The sequence below is a fragment of the Mus musculus genome, chromosome 3, assembly GCF_000001635.26.
Source record: "Mus musculus strain C57BL/6J chromosome 3, GRCm38.p6 C57BL/6J".
Taxonomy (NCBI): Eukaryota; Metazoa; Chordata; class Mammalia; order Rodentia; family Muridae; genus Mus; species Mus musculus.
In genome coordinates this window covers 41278685-41306487 of record NC_000069.6, presented here as the reverse complement: position 1 = coordinate 41306487, position 27803 = coordinate 41278685, and positions in this window count along the sequence as shown.

Here is a 27803-nt window from a genome sequence, read left to right as displayed (position 1 = left end):
TGTACACATGCAATAACAGCTGATAAATAAAGAGACGATGAATTCAAAGGAGAGCAGGAAAGGGAATATGGGAAGGTTAGGAGGGAAGAAAGGGAAGGGAGAAATGTGATTACAATCTCAAAAATTTTTAAAAAATCAAATTAGCATACTAACTTAAATTTGATTGTACCTCATGTTGCTATTTACTTACATAGTTAGTAAATTTGAATATTAGTGAATACCTCATTTATCAGGTACTACATGAGGCTCAGAGGACTTCAGTAGATGAGGGCCAGCCTGAAGTGGAGACTTCCCAAGACAATGATAACAGACAGCAGCTGTAGCATTAAAAGTGAAGGAAGGATGAAGGAGTTTGAGAAGGGTGCAGAGGCCCCGCCTGAGCCTGGCAACCACTGTTTGGTGTCTAGGGGAGGAGGGACTGACCGCAGCAGAGGAGATGAGGTCCTCGGTGGGAAGGGAGGTGGAGTGCAGAACAGGTTTAGGGGAGACTGATCCAGGGTGCTGGGGTGATGAACCCTGCGCTGAGGGACTGGGAGTTTGTTTTAAAGGTGCTGAGAAGATGTCACTGAAAACGAAACAAGGGGCATCTTCTGCTCAGTGCCTTCATTTTTGTAAATAAATACTTTCATAAATTCTTTGAAACCTCGATACAATGTATTTTCACCAACACTCTGACTTAACTAATCCCAGATCCATCCCCATCTCCCTACACCCCATCTTTGTATGCTCTCTCTTTCCTCCACCTCCCTCTGCCCCAACTTTGTCTCCTCCTTTCTTTAACTTAATCTGAATCTTCTTGTCCACACCCATTAAAGAAAACAGACTCGCCCTCCCCCTGAAGCCATCAACTGTTCTTGAGTTTCTCGGGGATGGCTCATGAACCACTGCATGCTCGAATGCTGGCTGACTTGATCTTGTGTAGATTCTATGCAGGGAAAAACAGCAGCTTTGAGTTCATGAGTGCCAGGGGCCTGTCATGTCCAGAAGACACTGGTTTGCTTGGTTCTCATGACCCTGGGCTCTCATGATTCTACTGACTCCTTTTCTGCCCGGGTTCCTGAGCTTCTTAGTATGTGTTATAGAGTCCCACTTGTGGCTGAGCACTCCACAGGCAGTTTTTCTCGGTACTTGGACCAGTTGTAAATTTCACAAGAACCTTCTCTGCTGAGGTCTGAGCTTTACCAATCTATGGCTATAATGAGATGAACTTAGAGAGTAGTTGGAAACTATGTCCATTTAACAAAATAATACTAATAGGTTCACCTCTAGAGTCTTGAGCAACCTAACCTTGGGCTTTAGGGAGATTTGTGTACCAGGCATTTGTTTCCTCCTATGGAGCAGTTCTTAAACACAACTAGAACGTGGTTTGTTACACTTATAACTGTCATGTCATTATTGCAGCTATGGACACACCTTGCCTGCTGATTTATATTCTTAAAATATTACTTTGTGGGCTGGAGAGATGGTTCAGTAGTTAGGAGCACGTGCTGAACTTTCAGAGGACCTAAGTTTGGATCCCAGTACCCACATGTGGCTCCCAAGTGTCTGTAACTCCAGTTCCAGGAGAATCAATATCCTCTTCTGGCACCAGGCATGCATGTGGTATACATAGATATATGCAGTCGAAACGTTCATACGCATAATAAAACAAAGTAAAATGTTTTAAAAATAAAATAATAAATGATGACTTTGGGTGGGGCTATGGGCTAGCAGAATCAAAAACAGGGAGGCCAGTGAGGAAATGGTAGGGGCTTAGGGGAGACAGAGAATCAATGTACTTTGCAGAGAATGGCCATTGTTGGGATAAACAGTCTTATGGTTTAAATGTTTGTGCACCACCCCCAAGGTTGCATATTGAAATACAATCCCAGTGTGATAGTGGTAACACTATGTGCAAACTAAAAAGTGATCCTTCCCAGATGTATTCATGAATGTGTTTTCACTTTGATCTTGCCAGAACTATGAGGAACAAATCCTATTGTTTATAAGCTACGCAGTTGGTGGAATTTCCTACCAGCACAAATAGACCAAGACAGAAGAGCCAGGGTATAAGGCAGTTGAGTTGCTGGATGAGGGAGTCCCATTGAGATCTCCAAACAACCCAGGTTTAATGCTAGGACAGAGGGTTGCTCTCTGAAAACCGATGATAGGGTGGGGGTGGGGGGCCATTGCTGAGAGCAACACAGGTCATTGAACATAGAGAGGTCAAGCTCATGCCCATATGGAGCCCTCACCTCTATGCTCTTGTCCTCTCGTGTGGGAAGGTACTCTGCAGGCTACTGAAAGAGAAACCTGGACATCAATCCAGTCACAAAAATGTCTACCTGTAATCCGTCCTGCCTGCATGATGGGTCGAGGCAATGGTAGAGCAGAACTTATGGGTCCTGCCAACCAATGACGGCTCTAACTTGAGACCCATGACACAAAACAGAGCTCAAATTTATACTGACAGAAACTAAGAGTGGATAACCCAGAGACCACAGATTTACCTTGTCTTGTTGTATCTCGTTTTGTCCTCTCCAGCTGTTGTCTGCTGCTTTCTAAAGGGAAATGAAGAGGGAATAAATCTGGGAAGGGGGTGGAGCTGGGAGCAGTGAAGTGAGGGGAAACTGAGGGGGTTTCTGAGCAGGATTGGACCACACTGACTAGCAAGTCTTTGTGACACATGCCAAGGCCAAAACTTGCAGCCCATGGATCAAGGTTCATGGGAAGAGAACACTCATGAGTTCCCTTGCAGTTCTAGGGCTCCGATCCTTTTAGAACATTATCCAGCCATCCTTCCCTCAAAACCCACTTCCCTGCCCCTAGGATGCCTAGAGGAAGGAAAACCTGGAGATGTAGCAGAGCTGGGAAGCAGTGAGCTAATCCAGACTACCGCTTACTTATTATTCTTGTGTGTGCATGACATGTGCGTGAGGGTGTTTATGCTGTGGCATGCATGTGGCCAGAGGACAGCTTTGTGGAGTCAGTGCTCTTGTATCTTAATGTGGGTTCCAGGGATCAAACTCGGGTCAACAGGCTTGCATGGCAAGCACATTTACTCATAAGCTATCTCACTAGCCCTTGATTTTAAAATATTTTTACTATCATTTATTTATTTTGTGTGTGTGTGTGTGTGTGTGTGTGTGTGCGTCCAACTCTGCCTTTAGGACCACATGGTTTGGAGTGCCTCATCAGACCCCCTTTCTGTAAATGATGAAGAGGAAATACATTAGGTGTTCCTTGTCTGCAGGTCCCTGGCAAATAGATGCAAGCAGCCACCCAGTGAGAATATGCAGGAAAAGGTATTGTACCTGCATTGTATGTGCAGAAAATTGTCTTTGTCATTAGTTTCTGAACAATAGCGTGTAACAGTTGCTTACAGAGCATGTCCATTGTATTAGGTGTTATAAATAATCTGGACGCCATTGGAACTATGCAGGAGGATGTGTGTAGGCTATTTGCAAACACACACGATTTTATAACAGGGAACTGGGCATCTGCTGGGGGGTGTTGTGCAATAACCCTGCACATGCCCTGAGAGACAATACTATTTTCTTCATAGTTTTCATTTCAAGATGTAAGCAAAACACACAGCAGAGTGCCTGAACTACATGCACACTCAACACACTGGATGTCATTGTTATTCCCAGCATTTCCTTGTTGTGCCTCCCTTTCCCCCAAAGTAAATTTGTTACCAGGCACCAATTCCTTACCTGGAGGGTCTGGAAATAAGTTTTGTTTGATTTTAGCTCTACGGATTAGGATTTTTTTTTTTGGTAGCACTCTAATGATTCAGACAGAAATACAACTGGCAGGAAAGCCGTTTAAACTACATTCCCCAACCTACAAATGAGGACAGACCTCTTTCTGAGAATTTAAGTCTTGGTTCCCTTGATGCTACTGTTGAATCTTAAAGAAATAAAATCTAGTAAGATGCCCTTAAATCATAGCTATATGTGCTTGTAGCGTGTTCGGGACCCCATAAGCCTCATGGCCAGTGGGAAGTCGATATGGGAGAGGTGAAGAACCGCATCAGCCCTGTCTTGGCAGACACTGGGTCAAAATCTTCCAGACACTGACCTTGTGCCTTGTTGTTCTTATACAATCAAGCATAGCAAAACATTGGGAAGAAGTTTCCGCGTGTTAATTTTACAACAAAGCTTTTGGCAGAGCTACATAAAAACTTCATAGCAAGATAGCAAAGTACCTGTGACCTTTACCGTAAGAATGAGTTCTGTTGTGTGGTAAACAGAGCTCAGAGCTAGGGCCTAGGGGAAGAATCTGGGACAAACATAAGGATGGATTCTATTGGTGGAGGATGCAAAGTACACAGGGCCTCTTTCATAGGGGTGAGTTCTGTTCACTGAGAGACAAAGCTCAGGGTTAGGGCCTAAGCAATGTGTAGGATATTTGGGTGATTCAGGCAGAGGTTGGCTCCTAATAGAATAGCAAAGGTTGTTTAACTACTCCTTCCTTTGAAGACAATAGGCCTATGTGATTGACAATCGTGCTTTCTCCAATGCTTTCTCCAAGTTGTGCTTCTACAGAAGAGGACTGGGGGTGGGGGGTGGGTGGGCAATATCCTTTTTTTTTCCATCTGTAGTTTTCTGGCGATAGGGTAACCAGTCTGATCTTTTCTATATCACCCTTGGCCATGTGCCTTTCCTCTCTGGCACACCCATGAAAAGTTGAAAGCAATGGAGTTCCCTGATCTTGAACCAAAAACTCTAAATCTCTGAGCTACAACAACTCCTTTCTACTTATTAGACAATTATCTCGGGTGCTTGGTTATAGTGTTACAAGACTGACTAAGAGACTAAAAACAACAAAAGAAAGCCTTACTGAGGAACAACAGCTTTGTATCTCTTGGCCTACCAGTTTCAAGTGTACATAAGACATGTTTGTCTACCAAGGAAAGGTTGATAATTCTCCTATGAGGTTAATTTAGTATCTCACATGACTTCCTCCATTAACATCTGCCCTTGTCATAGATTTCCTCTTGGAAGGAATCTCTCCAACCAGGAAGATTGTAAATACATGGGATGAGGAGGTGCCTTTGTGGTTGTCTAATTCAGTGCTCCATTTTATGAGATACAAAAATAGTCCCTGCTGTTTCAGTACTAGACAAGGACTGTAGGCCTGTTCCCACCGTCACATACCCAGCTTTGCCTGCAGGAGACATTAGAAGTCCTCCCCAATAGGTGGGCATTGATGCCATCATATGGCAGGTCACCTCTTGGGCTATGTGACTTTTTCATTTCAAGGAAACCCCCCATGAGCCACAGATATCAAATAAAACCCAGTGTGTCAAGGAACCCAGGTGTGATAGGCAGGAAAAAAGAGCCCCTAGGAAAAAAGAGCCCCTAAAGATGCCTACACTGCAATCCATAATTCCTAGGACATAGAGAAACATACAGTAGTAACACTATATATCTAATGTATGAGGACATCAGTCAGATGGCCATGAAATGGGAGATTTCCCTGTCCCGAGTAGTCAGGCAGACACAGTGTAATTCATCAGAAGGCAAGAAACATGAGAGTGAAGCTCAGAGTCGAAGGGAAATTGCCCAAACCTACCCTGCTGTCTTTGAAGATGAGGAAGCTAAGAAACACAATCATCTCCTCACACCTGGGAAGAGGCAGGGAGGGAAATTCTCCTACAGAGTTTCCAGAAATGAGTGTTGCTCTGCAGGGAGACTGCTGGCTTCCAGAATAGAGGGAGTGCATCCCGAATGCTTAGGTTAGGTTGAGGCCGCTGTCTTGGTGTTTCTTTGGTGCACAGTGAGAGCGGTGACACTTGATTTCCAGTCAAATCCCCAGACAAAGGGCTGCACATGTTTGTGACCCTCAAAGATCAGTCTGTGACACCCCAACCACTGAAGCACAATGATTCCAATACTCACATGCAAAATAGCTTGGGTAGAGGGTGACAGAGGGGAGACTGAGGGGCACAGAATCAGACCAGGTCCATGGGGATGGGGGATGGGCACAGAATAGCTAGCGGTGATCAGAAGTGTTGACGTTAGCCAACCCCACTGCTGCCACCAACAAGCCTCACTGAGCTCATGGAGAGTGTGAGACCACTCACTTGCAAAGCTCTTTCCCCGAAAGTGGGTGGACTTCCAGATGTCAGTGTCTCACCTCCTCGGAGAGCTCCTTTAGAGTCCAGGTTTGCAGTTAAGTAACTCTCTTAGTCAACCCCCAGTCAGTCTCTGTTGGTTCTATCAACAGGTGTATGTACTACTCATTTATGCATTATCTTCCCTGGCTAGGATATAGCCCCCATGAGAACAGAGCCTCTGTCTCCCTCAAGGCCTATGTTAGTACCTAGAACATAAAAAAGCTTAATACATCTTGAGGAGTTGAGGAGATATCTCTGTGAGTAAAGAACGTGTGGAACTGAGTTCTCATCTCCCCATGCAATAGTCAAGCATGGTGACTTGTGTCTTTAACCTCAGTCCTGAGAGACAAAGATGTGTGAATTCTAGGGGCTTGCTGGCCAATCAGTTTAAAGGTTTATTTTTATTAGGCTTTCATCATGTGTGCATGTCATTGTGTATGTATGTGCACGAGTGCAGTTGCCTTTGGAGTGCTGAAAAGGGTGCCAGGTCCCCTGAAGGCAGTTGTGAGCTGCCCAATATGGGCACTCGAACCCTCTGTGGAGTAGCGACCCTAGGCCATCTCTTCTAGTCCCATGGCCAGTTTAGCCATAACAGTGAGCTCAAAACACACAGAAAGATTCTGTCCCAAGAAAGTTAAGTGGAGAAGAGACTGAGGAAGACATCCAACACGGATCTCTGCCTACACATCGAAGAGTTCAGGTGCTCAGCAGGTGTTTGGGGTTGGGGACACGTGAAAGAAAATCATTTGAAAGTTCTTAGTCACTCAAAGGTGCCTCATACATTACTCCAAAGTCCTTAGCCTTATGAGACGAAGAGATGGCGCTCACGAAGTTAGATATATAGAAAGGACAAACAGATGGTCGGTAAAGCTGAGGGTGATGGGCTTTAGCAGGTGAGCTTGAAGCAACAGCACTGTTTCCTGTTGCCATTTGAAGGTAGCAACGCCAAGCTTCTAGGTTTCTCCTCATCTCCCTGCATTGACTCTCGTCTGCTTCCTCTGTCTGCGTCAACTGGCAACCCCATCATTGAAGAAGTCCTCCAAGCTGGAAAGCTAGGAATCCAACCTGGGCTTCCTTCACTCACCCCAGTTGTCGAATCGCCAAATCATCTTTTCTTTTACAAAAAAAAAAATAATAATAAAAAATAATAAAAAGAAATAAAACGAAACAACACCAAAATAAACAAACACAAGAAATCAAAGCAAACAAACAAACAAAAAACCCTGCTTTGAGTACTGTCCTTTCCCTTGATGGATGGCTTCAGTGGCTACCTTGCAGTTATTTTTGAAAAAACAAATATGTTCATTACACTCCATTCAAGGTCAGCTTAGAATTTTACACTGAGCGAGAAGTCAAACTGCTTTTCAAAAGAAACTCTAGCCGAAGAAAAATTGGAAAACAGAGAGCTTTGGAAGCATCAGAGTTTTGTGAGTTTCCTGCCAAGACTGAGCTGGGTGCACAAACATCTCTATCAGAGAACTTTAAACTTTTGGCACACGGAAATGATTGACCTATTTTAAATTCTTTTACTCGGAGCTTCAGAGGAGAGCAAACCTATGTATTTTTTAACACTGTGAAAATGGATACCCCTCTCAATGAATTTATGAGGACAACTGACTGATAATCATGGGTAAAAGATACATATTAACTAGAACTTACTTTTTCTTTCCCCCCCCTTTTCGTGTGCGTGTATGCTTGGTGTGCTGACATGCATATGAATGTTCTGCATGTGTGTGGGCATGTGTTCTAGTTTTTTTTTCTGTTGTTATGATAAATACCATGACCAAAAGCAACATGGGAAAGAAGGGGTATGTTTGGTTTACATTTCCAGGTCACGTCCATGAAATCAGAGTAGGGACTCCAAGAGGAATGGAAGCAGAGACCACAGAGGGATGCAGCTTACTGACTTTCTCTCCAGGTCTTGCTAAGCCTGCTTTCTTATACAGACCAGGACCTGCCTAGGGCTTGTACCACCCACAGTGGAATGAGACTCCCCATCAATCAAAAATGAAGACAATTGTTCACAGACATGGACACAGGCTAATCTAATCTGGACAATCACCCAACTGAGACTTCCTCAGATGACTCTGGCTTGCGTCGAGTTGACAGTGGATGCTAACTAGGATGGCATGCATGCACATGTATTCATGTGCGTGTGGAGGCCCAAGGTTGATGTCTTAAGCCCACTGACGTGGCAAGAGTCAGTGGTTAGCTTTCCCTGGGCATCCCTTATTTCCCAATTCTAAGGCTGGAATTACAGGGAGGCTGCCACACCTATTCAGCATTTACAGGAGTTCAAGGATCCCAACTCTGGGTCCTCACGTTTGTGCAGCAAGTTCTTTACTCCGGACACATCTCTCCATCCCTGTAACCAGAACTTCATCCAAAGCTTTTGCAGAGGCTGGAGAGATAGCTAGAGGGGTATGAGTGCTTGCTGTGCAAACATAAGGGCCTGAGCGCAGACACCCAGCATACATAACTCCAGATCTGGGGTGAGCAGGTACACACACAGGAGGATCATGAGAGTTTGTTGGCACTCAGTAGAGCTGAACAATGGGGCACTCTGGGTTCAGCGAGAGACCCTGTCCCAAGAAAAAATGACAGAAGACACCTGATATCCTACTCTGTTCTCTGCATGTGCACCAACATATGCATGTGTACGTACACATACCATATACCTACATGCGCAGGTCTGCATAGTTAGTAGATACAATCGAGAGCATGGTTTCTTGATTTTTCCATTTGAATCTTTGTCCCTCTATAAGGCCTTTCCCAGCGATGGCAGCCACCAGAATGAAGAACTGAAATCTGAAAGAAGGTCAAGATATAATTCAATATAAATAGCTCAAATGAGCCTGCTCCTCCCTCAGAGCTGCTCTCACTCCCGGGAGTTCTTTCTTGATTCTCCTCAATAAATCTTAATAAATCTACACTTGCCTTGCTCAAAAGATTACACTGAGATGAAACTTGATGAAAATGAGTTTCCCTTTAGTTTTGGTTTGGGGTTTAGGTGCAGGGTTGTCACGCCAAGCATGTGAGTTATACCCCTAGGCCTTACTGTAAATGTTTTAATATCAATTTTTCCTGTTTAAACTTTCTTTTTTGAAGTAGGCTTTTATTTATTTATTTATTTACTTATTTATTTACTTACTTATTTATTCATTTATTTATTCTGTTTGGGGCTTTGCCTGTGTGCTTGTCTCTGAGACAGACACTCATGCTTGAACTTAGTTTGTAGTTGAGAATGACCTTGAACGCCTGGCCCTCCTGTTTCTACTTGCCAAGCGCTGGAACTGCAGGTGTGTGCCACTACGTGGGATAAGTATGCTTTAAAATGTACACACTATATTATGCTATATGATGTATTACACAACAAACTACAGCAAGCATGTAACTCACTTGAAATAGAACAACACTAGGTATGGTAGCTGATAGCTGCAGTCTCAGCACGTAGGAGAATGAGATGGGGGATGTCCACAAGTATGAAGTTGGTCGGGTCTACATGGCAAGTTCTAAGATTTCCTTATGTTTGAACACTGCTCAGTGGCTCACAGCATTGGCTTCCGTGCTGTTGCTTGTCAGCACAGCTGCAGGTCTTTCATGGCCAACAACACGAGAGACGCACACTCTGGTAAGCGCACTGTTGATCCCCGTGTGTGCCCAGATTCAAGGGAGTGTCAGCTTCTGGGTGCAGAAAGGCGCAGTGGTAGTTTGTAAACTCCATAGCCTTAGCCTGCTGCTTAGAGAAGGGGAGCGGAGAGCAGCCTCAAGCCCTGGCTTCTAGCCCTAGTTCTTCCCCTTTTTCTCAAGAAAGCATATGGAATGCCAGTGGGGGAGAGCCACCACATTACAGGGGTGACCTTCAAGCTGCTCTAATGTGGATTTTTTTTCCCTAGGAGGGAAACCATTAGGAACTTAATAGTTTATTATTAGTAACACATTATTTGTTCACAGCCTGGTAATTTGAGACTCATGGGATGAGAACCTTAAACTTACTCAGAGTCCAAGCCCTGCCACACCCCGCAGCAGCATCCGACTCTGCTTTCTGCCATGGCTTACGCTGTTCCTCCTCCTCTGCTACCTGCATAGGCTATGCTATTCCAGACTCCTGACCCCAAACTCCTACTCCCCTCCCGACCTAGCTAACTCCCACTGTCCCTCCATTAAGCTCAAAAAAAGTGTCCAGTCAAGGAAGTGACCCCCAGCAGCTGTGCTCTGCCACAGACTCCCACGGCTCTGAGATGCAGTGTGGCACTGGCTGTAGGAGCTGACCATCCACACCAGACTGGGAGCTTCTCAAAAGCCAAGGAGGGAGCCTCAAGGGCAGTTACAACTCCTGGCACATAGAATTCATGCTGCAGATGGTTGCTGAGTAAACGAGAGAGTGAGCGAATAGGTGAAGGAGACCATGTGCCATTCTGCAGACATTTCGGACCCATAGAATAAAAACTCAGCCTAGTGACTTAGCCTCTACCGTAAGTCATTGATGGTTTATAGGCAAAGACAAGAGCCAAAGGATTATGAAGGAGTACAACTCGGGGAGCCTTTAGCCGGCCCAGAGGAAACAACCTTGCTCTCTATAGCTCTTTAACCCATCGGTGCAGCCGCCATGGTAGACTGTAGCTTCATGTCACTTGCAGGCAATACTATCCACCTCTCTGTCTCCAAGAGAATTCTTCTCCTTCCAAGTGATGGAGTTTTTGGTTTTGTTTTTTTAACTAGCTAAGGACACTTTTCCCTCTTGACATTTGAGAGTGTTCTCAGCAAGCTTTAAACAAGCACAATGTGATATCCCCCACACCCCAGTGCTCTTTATTCCTCTTAAAATTTGCCTGCGTCGTTATTAAGGGGAACCCAGCTCTTCCCTTTTGCAATGAAAAGAAAGTTGGCTGGGACCAGACCGCGGAGGCAAGGAGGCGGCTTTTAGTCAGCAAGGGCTGACAGCTCCTCACACTGTCTGCAGCCTCCCCAGTCTTGATTTGGCCCTTAACCTAGTTTTTACAGAGACTCTGCCAAGTGACAAACACATTCCATCACCCGTGTCTGAATAAATGAACCAGGCTTTTGCCAGAAATGATAAGTCCTGTTCCCAGAGAAGGTTCTAGGCTGCAACACTCAGTCGGAGGGTTTTTTCCTCGCCACTGAATGGTCTAGTTTCCACTTGGCTGTCCTTTCCACAGCAAGTGTGGGCTGTGGCTGCATCCAATACTGAGTTACTCTGAGAAGATGAAAGGTTAGGGGCTCAGAAACCAAATTCAAAGGGATCAAAATGTCACAGTGGCAAAGCAATTGAGCAAATTGTTTAGAAGAGTTGGCAAATGTGGGGGCAGGGGGGTTGTGGAGGGAGAGAGAGAGAGAAGAGAGAGATAAGCCTTTTGTCATGTTTTGGTTTGTTTTGGGTGGTGTAATATGCATAAAATACATCTGATACTGAAAGTATAAAAGTTAAAACGACCTTCAGGGCTACTGTTCTAAATGTCTATCCCAACTGTACGGAAGTTCTATGAACCACACAGACTTTGTATCTTGTTAATTTTGATGTAATGTCTTTATTTGCTTGATATTTTATAATAACGTTCATAAAATTAAAAACAATCTCAACATGGGGTTACGAGAAGTCCAGGTACTTTCTACCAAGCCTTAGGAGCTGGGTACACTCTCCAGAACCCACAGGGTGGAAGGAGAGAACCAATGTCTGCATATTGTCCTCTGACTGCCACCCTTGTGCCATGGTACACAGCTACACACATATACATGCATACATATATACAAGAATAAATCAATGTAAAAAGATAAAAATATATCTTTATTTCTCATAGAGTGACTCAAGGTCATGGTACCCCAGCCATGGAATGCTTGTCAAATACATAAGTCCCAAGTCCCATTCAAAGAAGGAAAGAAAGAAAGAAAGGAAGAAAGAAAGAAAGAAAGAAAGGAAGGAAGGAAGGAAGGAAGAAAGAAAGAAAGAAAGAAAGAAAGAAAACAAGCACAATTTCTCAAGGTAAGGTCCTGAGGATCTATTACTTATAATAATTTTTAAAATACACCCCTTTCCATGTTAGAGACAGCATCTCACTGTCTAGCCCTGGCTGGCCTGCAACTTGTTATGTAGAGGAGAGTAACCTCGAACTTAGCTGACAGAGATCTGCCTGACTCTGCCTCCTGAGTGCTGAGAGAGAGAGAGAGAGAGAGAGAGAGAGAGAGAGAGAGAGAGAGAGCAAGCAATCAGGAAGCCATTGTGGTAGGGAAGGACTCAGTTTTCTTTAAGGGGCTGGCCACTGGGAATTTTGACCATGCTCTAGTGAGCATATGGGCAACATAAATTTCCTTTCCTTTCCTTTCCTTTCCTTTCCTTTCCTTTCCTTTCCTTTCCTTTCCTTTCCTTTCCTTTCCTTTCTTTTCTTTTCTTTTCTTTTCTCTTCTCTTCTCTTCTCTTCTCTTCCCTTCCCTTCCCTTCCCTTCCCTTCCCTTCCCTTCCCTTCCCTTCCCTTCCCTTCCCTTCCCTTCCCTCTTCTCTTCCCTTCTCTTCTCTTCTCTTCTCTTCTCTTCTCTTCTCTTCTCTTCTCTTCTCTTCTCTTCTCTTCATTTCTCTTCCCTTCCCTTCCATCTTCTCTTCTCTTCTCTTCTCTTCTCTTCTCTTCTCTTCTCTTCTCTTCTCTTCTCTTCTCTTCTCTTCTCTTCTCTTCCCTTCCCTTCCCTTCCCTTCCCTTCCCTTCCCTTCCCTTCCCTTCCCTTCCCTTCCCTTCCCTTCCCTTCCCTTCCCTTCCATCTTCTCTTCTCTTCTCTTCTCTTCTCTTCTCTTCTCTTCTCTTCTCTTCTCTTCTCTCCTCTCCTCTCCTCTCCTCTCCTCTCCTCTCCTCTCCTCTCCTCTCCTCTCCTCTCCTCTCCTCTCTTCTCTTTCCTTTTCTTTGGAGGAGGTCACAGAGGTGGGTGAGGGTGGGCCTGGGAAGACTGCAAAGTGAATGTAACTGGTGCACTGCGTGAAACTCCCTAATAATTGATACTAATATTATGTTGGACTAAAAGGTCTTGAAATAAAGAGCTGTTGATGGGGAGGGGAGCAACAAGCACTGACCACGGTTCGATTCCCAGAGCCCACATGGGGATTTGACACCTGTGGTACACAGACACACAAGCATGCAAATCACCCATAGACATAAAAATAACATTTTAAAAGAAGAAAATGGACCTCCCATGGGCTACCAGGATGATTCCATGAGCAAGGGTAGTTGCCACTAAACCTGAAAACAGAGTCTCTCTACTGGTGACATGAAACTGTGTGGTAATACAATCACTTGAGGACAGCTTTAGGCAGTGTTGTATTACAAATGCTGAATGTATGTATTAAGATGCAGAGACTTCTCTTCCTAATGCCTAATGGAAATGTATTTGTATACCAAACCCACAAGCAGAATGTCCCCCTGTTGATATAAGCAGTGTCTCGGTGACAGCTAAATGTTCACTGGCAGTGGCTACACATCTGCATTTTTAACTAACATGCTGGTTGGCTCACACACAGGGAATTTTGAGAATCTTTGCATTCAGTATTCTGGAGATCTATTTGCAGAACAATCGTAATGGTTTCAACAGCTCTCAAAATCCACCAGGCCCGTGTATTTGAGTTAGTCAACAGAGCAGAGTATGTTTTCAATGCTGTACTAACAACAGGGCATCAAGGCGGAGTTACACTTAAGCACCGTCTTCGTCCCACCATGCCTGTGAAATTGAGCCGTACAGAAAAGAGCATTTCACAAACAACTTAAAATTTTAATTATGTTCTCACAGCCATGGTCCCGGGCAGCTGCTGCTGAGCCCAGGCATGTAGCACTGTTGTGAATGAATATTTCAGGCAGGCTGTTTTCCCATGAAGTTCTTTTGATTCAATAAAGCCAGGAAATGTAAGCTCAGGAAATAACTGAAAACAAAAACCCCTCAATCCTTGGAAACTGTCAAGAAGCAACTGAGAAAATCCCACCCCGGATCAAGTGGAGAATTTATGTGCTTAAAGCAGCTGGCACATTCGGAGTGTTCACCTCACAGAGAGGTCCCCTAAACATGAGCAGCCCTAGACACTGAAACAGAGTGCCTACAGGTCCCTTCACAGGAGTAGAAGGGCAGTGACAGATCATCTTGGTTGTCCACTTGATGGATCTCAGATGAAGAATTGCCTCCATCACTAGCCTGTTGGCTTGTCTGTGTAATTTACTTGATTGCTAATTGATGTAGAAGGGTCCAGCCCACAATGGAAGTTACCATACCTAGGCAAATGGGCTTGAGTTAGATATGAAAGGTAGAGCCTGGGAGGAAGTCAGCAAACAGTGTTCCTCTGTGGTTTTTTCTTCAAGATCCTACCTTGAGTTCCTGTCCTAACTTCTCTTAGTGATGGATAGTGACCTGGAAGTTTAAGATGAAACAAACTCTTTCCTTCAAAAGTCACTCTTTGTCATAGTTCACCACGGGAACAGATAGCAAACTAGAACATCCCCTTAAAGATAAACAAAAGATCCAAGCCATTCTTGATGTATGGGTTTCCCACAAACTGAAGGGGCCAAACAAACCCTGACACACATCGAATGGAAAGACCCTCACAAAGATGGAAAAGAAACTCAATCAAAATTAAACACTGCTATGATTCAAAGTCAACCCATAAAGCCAAATTCTTAAACGCTCAACAAAGTCATCGCCCTCAGACCCTCTGAGAGAAATCTCAGCCATTAGTGAGAAAAGACAGAAGTGACAACTTAGCCTTTCTGGCGCAAACCACAAAGCTTCCATTCTGCCAAACCTATGTCCATTATAGAACCTGTTGTAAAGTCTCCACTTATTATCTCTCAAATGACCTGTGTGTGTGTTGTGTACATGAACATTTACATGTGTATACAGGTGTGTAAAAGAAAGATGTGTCCTGATCTATATCTCTCTTATTACCTTGAGACAGGACACCTCACTGAGCCTGAACATTTTGCTTCAGCTGCTGGCACTTAAGCCCGAGTGTCTCTCTTGGCTGTGCACCCCCAACACTTTTTCTGGCATTACAGACATGGGTGGTCATACCCAGTTTGTACCTGCGTGTTACGAACCTGAACCCGGGTTCTTATGCATGCACAGTGAAGGAGGGCTCTTATCCGCTGAACTATCTTCTCAGACCAGAATGATTTTACAACCTTACGACAGAACAAAGGCAATGTGAATTTGTACTTTGAATCTCAAGATTGATCAAGGCAGCCAGGCAACTCCAAGAATAAACAACCAGCCCCTCCACCACCTCCACCCCCCAGTGTTCTACGGGCTAAGCTATGATGTCTAGTGTGTGTGTGTGTGTGTGTGTGTAGGGCGGGGTGCTGCACTAGATGTACTTGTTAGTTAGGTGATATTATCAGCTTACACCAGGGTTTCTGGGACACAGCCCCCATTGTGAACTGATAATGGACTGTTCAGAGGTAGCCCATTCGCAGGCACCAACATCTTAACCCTAAAATTTAGAAGCACCGAGGCATGCAGCTCAGCTCTGTACTGCAAGGGTAGCACACTTAGGCGTAGCAAATGAGATGGAAGAGCATTCATTGTAACAGGACATTGGCACACAGACAACGATGTGTAAGTGACTGTGATGGGACACGTGGGAGGAAGAACTCTGACTGTACAGAAGGAAGTTTAGAGGCCAGGACTCAAGGGGAAACTTATCTCTCTTTCCATCGTTAATCTGCTGTCTCAAGAGAGCTGGCAAATACTTTAAATATCAAGAGTCTTGGTCACTTTCAAGGAGCAGCCCATCCAAGTTCACCCTGCATTCCAGAATCTTCACTCAGCCTTTAATATTGTATTTGGCAGGCAGTGAAGTCACAAGGAGAGAGAAGAAATGGAAGGGTCGGTGACAGTGGCTACTGCCCATAGAAGTTCGTGCCTGGAAGCTGGGAATGTCCTGTGCCCACCACCTCTCACCCACTACTCTGTCACTCATGTGAGTATGGCAGCCACAGAAAGGTGAAGCGAGCATCTTTCCTTGTTTTGGTTTGGTTGTTTTAAGATAAAGCCAGGCCTGGTAGTGCAAACTGTTCTAGTACAGCTACTTGGAACACTGAAGTAGGAGGATCCCAAGTTCAAGACCAGCCTGAACAACTTAGTGAGTTCCTGTAGAAAGATTAAAACAAAAAGTAAATTAAAATAAAAATAAAAGAAAGTCCAAGGATGTAGCTGATTGGTGACGTGTTTATCAGGCACATGGGAAACTCTATGTTCAATCTCCAGTCCACTCCGTATCCATTCTATATATCTGATAATTCCAAAGAGTTTGCATTCAGGATTTGTTTGGCTGCCTTCATCTGGGGAAATTCTGAGGAACAAGAATGACCTCTTCATTTATCTTTAAAGGTATAGTTCCTTTTCAAAAGAAAAAAGTAAGGAGGGAGAGCAGGAGGGAAAGAAGAAGGGAAGCTATATAAAGATTTATTTATTTATTTATTTATATGAGTGTACCATTGCTCTCTTCAGACACACCAGAAGAAGGCATCAGATCCCATTATACCACCACCATGGTTGTGAGCCACCATGTGGTTGGTAGGAATTGAACTCAGTACCTCTAAAAGAGCAGTTGGTGCTCTTAACCACTGAGCTGTCTCTCCAGCTCCAAGGAAGCTATTTTAGAAAAAAAAAAAGAAATGACTCCAAATATAGTGAATTCTTTTTATTTTTAGGTTGGGAGCTCCTGCAGTAGTTGTTTATCTTAGAGATAAGCTTTGGCCTCATAGTTTACATTTACCTAGACTGCATGGGTAGTTTTAATTATTACATTAATAGAGCTGTTGGTGAATTCATGATATTCAAGTTAAAATCCAGCATGCCCATTGACAGCAAAACCAAGCTGAAGGCAGTGGCTGTGAACCACTTAGCTACAGAGGCCTTCTTAAATCATGAATAGAGGCTGTTGTTTGTGGCTCACTCTTTGCTTCTGGGCGGATACTCATAGTTAAATCCACCTGTGATTCAGTTATTCGTTTATTTTTGAGTCAGGCTCTCATATGCCCACACTGGATTAGAATTCATTCTGTAATCAAAGATGCTAGTGATCTCCTGCCATCACCACTCAAGTGTTAGGATTCCGGGCATGTACCTCCACACCTGCATTATCCACCTATATATTTATTTTATTACTTTTAATTATGTGTGTGTTGTGTACTTGTTATGTGGGTATGCATTGGTGAGTGCAGGTGCCTAAGGAGGTCAAAAGAGGACAGCATATCCCATCCCCCACCCCCCACCCCCCACCCCTGGAGCTAGAGTAACAGGCAGCTGTGAACCACCTGACACGGGTACTGGGAATTGAACTCAAGTCTTTGGGAAGAGCAATATGACGAGCCACAGTTCCCTCTCTGTAATTTTCAAGCAAAGCAGAGTCCGCAGCTGTTGGTCATGAGGCCATGAGTAGATGCCAGGCAGGCCTTGCTATTATGTTGCTTGCATTCCACTCTGACATCATCTTGGTCCAAACTCTGATTCACCATTCCCTCATGGAACAATCAAGACCATCAGTTAGCAATCACCTTTCTCTTCCAACAGAAGAGAAACTCATGAACTCTGGGGTCAGTCTTCACCAAGGCCATGTGGTAACCCGTATATTCTACCAAGATTTAGACTATGGGGGAGTAAACAAAGGTACACACGAGCCAAATGGACATAACATGAAGCCCGGAGAAACAAATGTATGTATGTACACGATGTATTTGGTTCTCTCTCCCTCTACCCTGACCAGCAACTGGCAGAGACTAGGAATAAGAATTAAATGGAAGTGATGGTGACCCAGAGAAGACGAGGAGAACATGGAGCAGAGGAGCCAGAACTGACCGTATGAGCCTAGTTCTTCTGTACTGTAAGAAGGTAGCTAAAGCCAGTGGAAGTCAATATTCAATACAAGTTTAAATAAGCCCACAACACCAAAGCAAAGCCTACATTATCAAGCTTCTAACTTTCAATGATTTGGGGGAACATTTATCAAGCATCCACTAAGCCCTGTCTAGATACTAGGCACATCCCAATGAACAAAACAAAGCCCATACCATCATAAAGCTTCCATTCTTACATGACTCAACCTAAGCACTGGACTCTTGGAGGACAGCCAACCTTCACAAGACAAGGCAAGATTCCCCATGACACCAAGGACTCCAGTCATAATCCACAATATATCGGCATCCACTTTCTCCATTTCAGCAGTGAAGAATGTCTGCTGCTTCTGCTGAGGAGCAGAGTTCAGTTCCCGGAACCCACGTCAGGTAGCCACAGCTGCCTGTAACTCCAGCGCCAAGGGGATCTGACACCTCAGGCCTCTGCAGGAGCTGCATTTATTTACACACACACACACACACACACACACACACACACACACACACCACTTTAAAATAATAGAAAGAAATCATTTTTAAAAAATTCTTAGCTTCTTGATAACCCCAAATAGTTCAATGTTGATGCAAGAACAAAGGGTCCTGTTTCTTCCACTCTAAAACTACGAAGCCAGACCCAAACTCCTCAGGCACTGTGTTCCCTGTCTTGTCTGTCTTGCCCCTCTGCATGGAAATCAAAGAGGAGGCAAGAGGTCTATTGCTCTGTATATCCAACCACAGCACGGCAGGTGCTGAAGTCGAAACCAGAACCTTAAACATCTGGGAAAGCCTTGCTCTCCCAGAGGCTGCATCTTTGAACATGGGCTTACTCGTTGCATCTGATACGTTACCAGGAATTGCCAGTTTTCTCTGATATCAGCCTGCTTTTTGCTACTCCCCTTTCATCAGTACACTTCAACAGCCAGAAGCAGCAAGCTTCACCATGCCGCCAAGCCTCTGTACATGCTCTCCCCTCACATCACAGTTGCTTCACACACCTATGGATCCCAAATAGGACTTAAAATTCTTCCTGGTTTAGGTTCTTTGATTGTGCTAATGGCCCCAGCACATCGCTTTTCGCCAAGTACCTTGGCATGTCTTCTGCTCCACCCAATTCTGTCTCCAGCTTGTCACCTTGCTTTGGCTGTGGGTTATTAACAGATAGAATTGAACAGGAGCTTCTAATGCTGCTTGCACAATGCTGCTTGCACATGTGTGCCTCTGCCATGACAAGAACATTTGCGGGCTAGCCTGATGATGGAGTTGGAAGCAGAGGTCACTGATCACAGACATTCCAGCCAAGCCTATGCTAGGTCAGCTAACGGTGAACCAGTCCACAGTCCTGAGTGTGTACCCTGTCAGAATGAACAGAGCTGCCTGGCTAACTCACAGCCCAAAGCAGCTACACCCATCCCTGCGTAGACTCAGAACAAGGGTTCAAGCTAGGCTGGACATGGTGACACAAACCTGTAATCTGAGCACTTAAGAGATGTTGTCAAGAGAATTGCTGAGAATTCAAAGCCAGCATAAGCTACATAGCAAGACCTCGACCCCAAAACAATAAAGAAACAACGCAAACTTAGAAAAGGGCTAACAGGATAGCCCAACAAGTGAGCAGGGTATGTGCTGTTAAACCTGTCAACTTGGGTTTAATCCCCAGAGTCCATAAGGTGGACTCTGACTTCCATACAGTCACCATGTACACAAACAACCACAAACCAAATAAATGTATTAATTAAAAAAAAACATAAAAATATAGTATTTCATAATACATGAACCCAAGCAATGTTCAAATTCTGCTATCCATATATATTGTTTTACTGAAACATAGACATGTTTATTTATTTATATAATGTCTGGGGAGTCTTTTGTGCTTCAGAGAAAGAGTCTGGAGAGGACCTGAGATGACTTCGTGAGTGACTGAATGGTTACTTGTTTTAGCCACTGACAATCGGTGACAATTAGTGACACAGCATTCCTGTAGGGAAATTCGCTGACACTTCTCATTTGAGAGCTCAATTCCCCTGGAGAAAGTATTGGGGGAGCATCCGGAATGAGGTCAGGCCGAAGCTAGCCTGCTCTACTTCTCCACTCCAGGCATGGGCCTTGAGCTGGGTCAGTGGCTGGGCCACAGGCTGGAATGGCAGACACTGGTACGCCAATAGTATTGTATCCTTTGGTAGTTCCCATGTGGAGAGCAGACAACATGAGCTGCTCTGCTACAGCGACTCTGTAACACCTATTTTTGATGAGTTTCATCCACCCCCAAATGCGTACTCAGAGGCCAGTTTGCATTGGAGCAGAGATAGAAAAAGGGCTTCTGAAAGATAAAACCCAGACAGTATTTACCTAGATTAATTTGGTTATGTTTACACAGCGAGGCTAAAATTTAATTCCCACCCTGGAGTCTACTGGTAGAAACGCAGCAGGATCATGGTATCAGTTAATAAAGAAAAAAATAAGCTACGTTTTCTTATCACCTGTGAATATGCTGAGAGTCAATTTTGCAAATGTGATAAGAACTTTTATAGAAAGAATAAATGGGGGCCTGGGGAGGTGATAGCTCAGTGGTTAAAACACTTACCACACAAATATGATGTGTGGAGTTCAGCTCCCCAGAACCCACATAAATGTCAGGTGGAAGTAGCAGCCAACCTTTAATTCCAGCTCGGGAAGGCAGAAATGGGGTCCCCTGAGCAAGCCGGCTAGGGAGCCTAGCCCTAATGCTGAGTTCTCTGTTTGATTGACAGACCCCTATGCAAAGTATAAAATGGAAGAGTATATGGGAATGACAACTGACCTCAACCCCCACATGCACTTGAACATGCACACGGACACAGGCATACAAACACGCATACATATGCATGCAGAGCACACATGCATAATTGAAATGGATAAGGAAGACAGCATAAACAGATGAATTACCACACAAACAGGAAATTCCCCCACCGCACAGCTGTGCTCTCTTCCCACCATTTTTTTTGGCACTGTGTCCAGCCAAGGTATTAATCCAGAATGAACTCCTCATCTCAAAATGACTTCGAAGGCCAAGGCCAAGAAGCAAGATGTAGAGCCAGGCCCCTCACGCAGGAACTCCTGAACAACCCCCTCTTCCCCTGCTCCCTTGGCTCTGGAGTGCAATAGGTGGTCTCAAAGCCTTGGATAAATGCACACAGAGCACGCTGGCATCCTCTTAGACTGACAAGCTCGCATCTTTCCAGAGATGCTGGCCTTAAATCTGTACTGAAAATCCTCTGAGATCATGTCGAGGCGATGTTTTCCCCGAGCTGGGAGAAGTTCAGACTCTCACATCTGGAATTTGACCTTTGTGCATGTTGTCATTTCACCCACCACAGGAAACCTTTCTGGGCTGGGCTGAAATATGTAAGCGTTCAGCACTGTGGCTGGTAGCAATCCCACCCAGCTGTGTGGAACGGGAAGCAACAGGGCAATTAATATTCTGTGAAGACGTCAGGGACCAGACGAAAGCCGGCCATTTATCATGGCTGACTCATCGTTCGAAGAGCAAACACATCATTGTCTGTGGGCTTCTGCTGACTCACTTGCTAGCTCCGAGAGACGTGCACCTAGATGGAGCTGCGAGCTACCCAGCCTGCTTTTGGAGGACATTGCCCTTTTGAATCAGCCACATTGAGTTCAGTCTCTGGAAAAGTTGCTGTGAATCTTCTACAGAGGATTTTCAAATGCATGATGAATTGTTCCTGAAAGAGAGGACTGGCCTTTCTTGTGTCATTTTATGTAAACGAACCAGGAAAAGCCACATGTGTGAAATATTAAAAGAACCATGGGATGATGGTGGGCTAGAGATGCTTCACAGGCTATGAGTCCTTGCTGCTTTAGCAGAGCACCTGGGGACAGATCCCAGCACCCACAAGGCATCTTACAACCATCTTTAAGTCCAGTTTCAGGGATCTGACCCTCTTTTCTGGCCAAGAATGGTCCCAGGCACGCATGTGGTACATATTCATACATGCAATCAAATTTTCATGCACATAAAACAATACAAATACAAATCTAAAAAAAAAAAAAAAAAAAGGAGCCAAGCCATGGGTGCAGGGACAGAAGCTCAATGAGTACAAGGCTTGCCTTGCATGGTGACTGTCAGCCAGATACAACCTACCTGGAAAAAGACTCAACTAGGAACCATCTAGAACAGGTTGGCCTGTATGCCTGTGTGTGGGAGATAATCTTGATTGCTGTAATTGATGTGTGAAGACTCAATCTGAAAGTGGGCAGCACCATTCCTTGGTTTGAGGTCCGGGATTATAGAAAAGTAGAGAGAGCTAGGTGAGTATTAAGTACACACACACATTAATTTCTCTCTGCTCTTGACTGTGGGTAGGATGTGACCAGTTGGTTTAAGGTCCTGCAGCCTTTATGTCCCTGCTATGATGGATGTAACCTGGACTCTTAAGTTACAATGAGCCCCTCTCTCCTAAACTGCTTTTGGTCAGGGTGTTTTGTCTCAGCCACGGACGTGAAACTAAGGATGCGTTAAGCCTGGTGGCCTGAGCTCCATCTCCCACTGAAGAAGGGGAGGAGAAGGGAGAAGAAGCATGGTGACTTGAGTTCCATTGCCCACCAAAGGTGGGGGGGGGAGAAGGGACAGGAAGCGCAGGCCAGGTGTGGTGGTGGCATGTGTTTAGAATCCCACTCTACGGAGCGGAAGACAGGAATCTCTAGGGCTGGCAATATGGCCAGCAAGACGAGCCTATTCAGAAAGTTCTGGGCCAATGAGAAACCCTGCCTAAAAAAAAAAAAAGAAAACAAAAATGGAATTGGGGCAGCCCCTGAGGAGTAACAACTGTGGTTGGCCTCTCTCTTCTACATGTGCATATGTGCACCTGCATACACGGTAACCAGGGAACTTTTGAGTGAGAAAGGAGGCATGGTCATCATGTTAGGAGTGTTCTCCTATTAGAGAACAAGGGTGTGTGATGGTGGATGAGAGGTTTGAGTCAGGCAACCTGAAGCTATGTCCCATCTCAGCTGCCGGTGGCTAAGGAATAACAGCGGAATGTAGCTATTGAGTGACTGACAGACATAGGCCAATCACTCAGGCTGTCTAAGCTTAGATTTCATTATCTGTAAAATGGGGCATAGTTATGCTCTCCACCTTGCTGAGCTGTCAGGAAAGAGGGATTAAAACAAACGAACTAAAAGGAGAACGCAGAGCTTGGTCTGAAGGGCTCAATAAATAGTAGGTATTACTAAGGCCAGCGAGGCACTCCACTGAAACCTCTATCTTCTCCGCGTGGTTGGCATTGGATTAGTGAGGTGGGGCGAGGGAGATGGAGGAGGAATGGATGCCTGGGGGAATCCTGGGTCCTGAGCATCATGAGGAGCAGTGTCTTTGTGCCCAGAACAAGAAGGACACATCCTGTTGAGGCCTTGGATATTCATTTACAAACAACAGCAGTAAACAACCCTTTGATGGTAAGCCTTTGAAGACTGCTCAGACCTCCCTTTAAGGACCTCGTTTAAGTGTGCACACAAAGCAATACAGTCCAGTTTTTTTTTTTTTTAAATTAAAAGGCTGGCTTATAATGACATACAGAAACTGATACTTACATGGCTCTGTTAAGTGCACTCCTTTTAAACTGCTAATTCTTACTCGGCAGAAAGTGGTCCTTATGTCAAAGTCCTTAAGAGGTCCAACAGCTTGTATAACCAGTGAGCCTCATGGTTAGTTAGCAGCTCTCGGTACTTGGATTCCCAGTGATAAACAAAAGAATTCCGAAGGCCACGATCCATAAACTCTCCATAGAAACATATGGAGCTGCTTAAGGAGGTTGGCTGGGAGCTGTTGTTTTGAAAACAAGTATCCGCAGCCAGAGTCTCTACTGAGTGCTATTTATCGAATGGTTGGAGAAGGGCAAGACCCCACGGATCCTGCAGGGCTGCTTGCCAGAAATCCCAAACATTCTGCAGAGAGCCTTGAAGCCTCCCAGTACTGTGTGCAGAATGCAAGATGCAGTCTGCATGCTTGTATTCATTCTACCCAAGGCATGGGGGCTATGCAGGCAGGAACTCTCTGATACCTCTGACTCTCTCACTTAGAGCTCTCTGCCCACAACCCTCCAGCGAGATTCCATGGACCACTGTCTTTTGTACTTCAGCAATCCATCGGAAATCAAGTTATGTGATAGATAACTCCAACCCAGTCTCCAACTGCTCACATGTTGTAGCTAACTCATCAGGAACGGCTTACTTAGTAAGTGCTTGTCTTTGTTGTTGCAGTAATAAAATCTAATTATAAATTCAGATTAGAGATGAGTAAATTGATTAGGTTCTGGCTCCCCTGCTTATTTTGAACAAGAAGCACAGGTGTGACTAGAACTCAGATCTAATGCTGCTATGACCAGCTCTTTCACAAAAACGTCTTGGAAAACTGTGCTTTGGCTGTTCTCTGATGGCTGGTGCATGGCCCCTAAGATACAGAAGATGGACTTGTTAGCCACCACACTCCAAACCTTGGACATCACAGAAGGCTTGGCTTTTGAGTGCTGTTTAGGGATCAAGAGAGAATTTCCTTATTTTCATATCTCCTTAGTCCCAGAACAACATAAAAGTGCCTTTCTCTAAAAACTAGTTGTTGTTTTTTTTTACCCCATATAGTCAAAATATTATTCAAGATTTTCTGATTTAGTAAAATGGCAGACTAAAGTTGGATACAAATTATAAATGTTTCATAGTTTTTAATGAGATAATTTGTGATTACCAGGGAAACTAAAGCAAAAACCAAGTAATCTACTCCACATTCATTTGTTTATTTATTGATTTATTTCACATAAATTTTATTTTAAAATGTTAATGAATGCAGAAAAATATGAAAATGGTTCATATTAATGAGAGAATATAGGGATGCTTCGCGGCTAATCCTTCAGAAAGAAATGTCTCGAAACAAAGAGGTATTTTAACACAGAACAGCTTCCATGTGTGACTCACGATGACACTCACATTAGCACTGTGGTATGGTGGCAGACACTGTTCTATATGCTCATGTGGACACATGAAGTGAGCATTGCATCCCAGGCACCAGAAACATGGAGCTGAGAACGTTGCATAGAACCTAAGATTCCCCCAGACCTCATGTTAACAGAGTAATCTAGATAACCATTTATCTCTTCATATAGGAAGATGGCAAGGTTAAGGGCATCAAATTATTTGTTGTGACATTTTCATGTGTGCATCATTGTATTTGTACCTCCCACCATCCCCCATCTGTTATCTTCCTTGTGGAAGTTCTTCCTACCTTCAAATCGTCCCCCTCAGCCTTCATGACATATATATTCTATTATGCTCTTGTTCGCTTTTCCTCTCCCATTAGACTTCTTCCCTTTTCTAGACAGACAGATTTCCCCATGTGATAAAGAGCATGCATATTTGTCTGAGTCTAGAGAATTTTCTTGAACATAACAGTGTTTAGAGTTCCATGCATTTTCCCGCAAATGTCTTATTTTATGGTTAGAATTGTATAGAATTCCACTGTGTATATGAACCACATTTTATCTACTCACCTATTGATGGACATCTAGGCTGGCTCGCTTCCTGACTTTTGTGAATACATCAGCTATTAACATAGATGTGCAAATTTCTTTGTTGACTGTTGACTCAGAGTCCTTTGGGCATATCCTGGACAGTTGTATACATGGGTCACATGGTAGTACCATTTTAAGTCTTTTGTGGAACCTCTAGGCTAATGTCCATAGTCACATACTCAGGTAATAAATATACTTAACCAGATGAGGCTTGTGAGAGAGGTAAGCTTGTCTTATGGACAGGGTAGCCAGCCCTTTTCCCCCAGAGTCTCCTGACTTTGCTTTTGGATGAGGCACCAGCTTCCCCTTTGTACCTGAGTGTCATGTGACTATGGCTGTCTTGGCTTTATTCTTTTCTTTCTTTTTTTTTAAATTAGGTATTTTCCTCGTTTACATTTTCAATGCTATCCCAAAGGTCCCCCATACCCACCCCCCCCCAATCCCATACCCACCCACTCCCCCTTTTTGGTCCTGGTGTTCCCCTGTACTGGGGCATATAAAGTTTGCAAGTCCAATGGGCCTCTCTTTGCAGTGATGGCCGACTAGGCCATCTTTTGATACATATGCAGCTAGAGTCAAGAGCTCCGGGGTACTGGTTAGTTCATAATGTTGTTCCACCTATAGGGTTGCAGATCCCTTTAGCTCCTTGGGTAATTTCTCTAGCTCCTCCATTGGGGGCCGTGTGATCCATCCAATAGCTGACTGTGATCATCCACTTCTGTGTTTGCTAGGCCCCGGCATAGTTTCACAAGAGAGAGCTATATCTGGGTCCTTCAATATGTACTCACTGATAAGTGGATATTAGCCCAGAAACTTAGGATACCCAAGATATAAGATACAACTTGCCAAACGCATGAAATTCAAGAAGAACGAAGACCAAAGTGTGGACACTTTACCCTTTCTTAGAAATGAGAACAAAACACCCATGAAAGGAGTTACAGAGACAAAATTTGGAGCTGTGACAAAAGGATGGACCATCTAGTGATTGCCATATGCAGGGATCCATCCCATAATCAGCTTCCAAATGCTGGCTTTATTCTTTTCATCAATCATTTTTATTTCTCTAAACCTTTCAGCTGGCCCACCACTCCATCGTGGGTTCTCTGTCTTTAGGATAGAACCCTATCTTTCCTCATCCTGACACTTGTCCTCCCTTAATTCATAAAGAGGAAGCTTCTAATCCACAGACTTACCTGGAATTCTCTAAACCTCAAATGGAAGAGCTACTTAGTAGATAATAAAGCAAGGGAACTCTCAAGCTGAAGAACAGATGTGGGGATACAATCCAGGAGCCACATAGATGTAATGCAAAACTCAAGTAGCGTAAACATATGACCAAGGACCTGGATTTCTATACCTAGCTGCATTAGCCTACTAACTCCCATGCCTAAGTACCACAAGCTGTGTGGTAAGAACAGGTATGTAGTTTTCCAAGTTCTGGAGCTGTTAGGGTACCATCAAGCTGTCAGCAGGGTTGGTTTCCATTAAGGGTTCACTCTTTGCTTGCCAACAGCCATTTTCTCTCTTCATATCCTTTCCTCCATGCATGTATGTCCCTGGAATCTCTTGCTCTTACAGCGACACAAGCCATATTGGATCAGGGATCACTCTAACTAAAATTAATCATCTCTTTAAGGCCCACTCTCACACAGTAGCATTGAGTGTTATCAGAATTCACATTAGAATTCTGAAGGACACTATTCAGCCCATTATATCAGCAGAACTCTCATCAAAGGTAAAGGTTAAATGCCTAGATAAAACAAAAAACAACAACAACAACAACAAAAAAAAAAACAAAACAAAAAAAAAAACCAAAAACAACCCAGCATCGCCTTCTAGTCACTCACCTTGAGGGACTAACTGAAGGTTGTCCCCAACGTGCTGGAAAATAAATCTTTGCTTTTACATCAATCTGCATCTTGGTGTCTCACACAGGGGCATCTTGAAGTAAGTACCACTGACTGAGGGGTGGAGGGAGGTGGGGGTTTCTTACATTTGGGGACTCATCCTGGATTGGAAAAGACCCCTCAAGTGACCACTGACTAGACTGAGGGAAAAAGATCAAGCAACAGGCACCTACTCATAAGTGTTTCTCTCTGTGTTGCTCTCACTGTTGGCTCGCAAGCACAGTGTCGGCTGGAAAGTCTCTGGTCTGCTGTGATCAATTGCAGCAGGCAGATGTGCCTTAACACAGTGAATGTGGGGAGTCTGTTAGACGCTTCTGCCTCCCCTCCCCCCCAGAGAGTGTCAGAAGGACTCCACTCC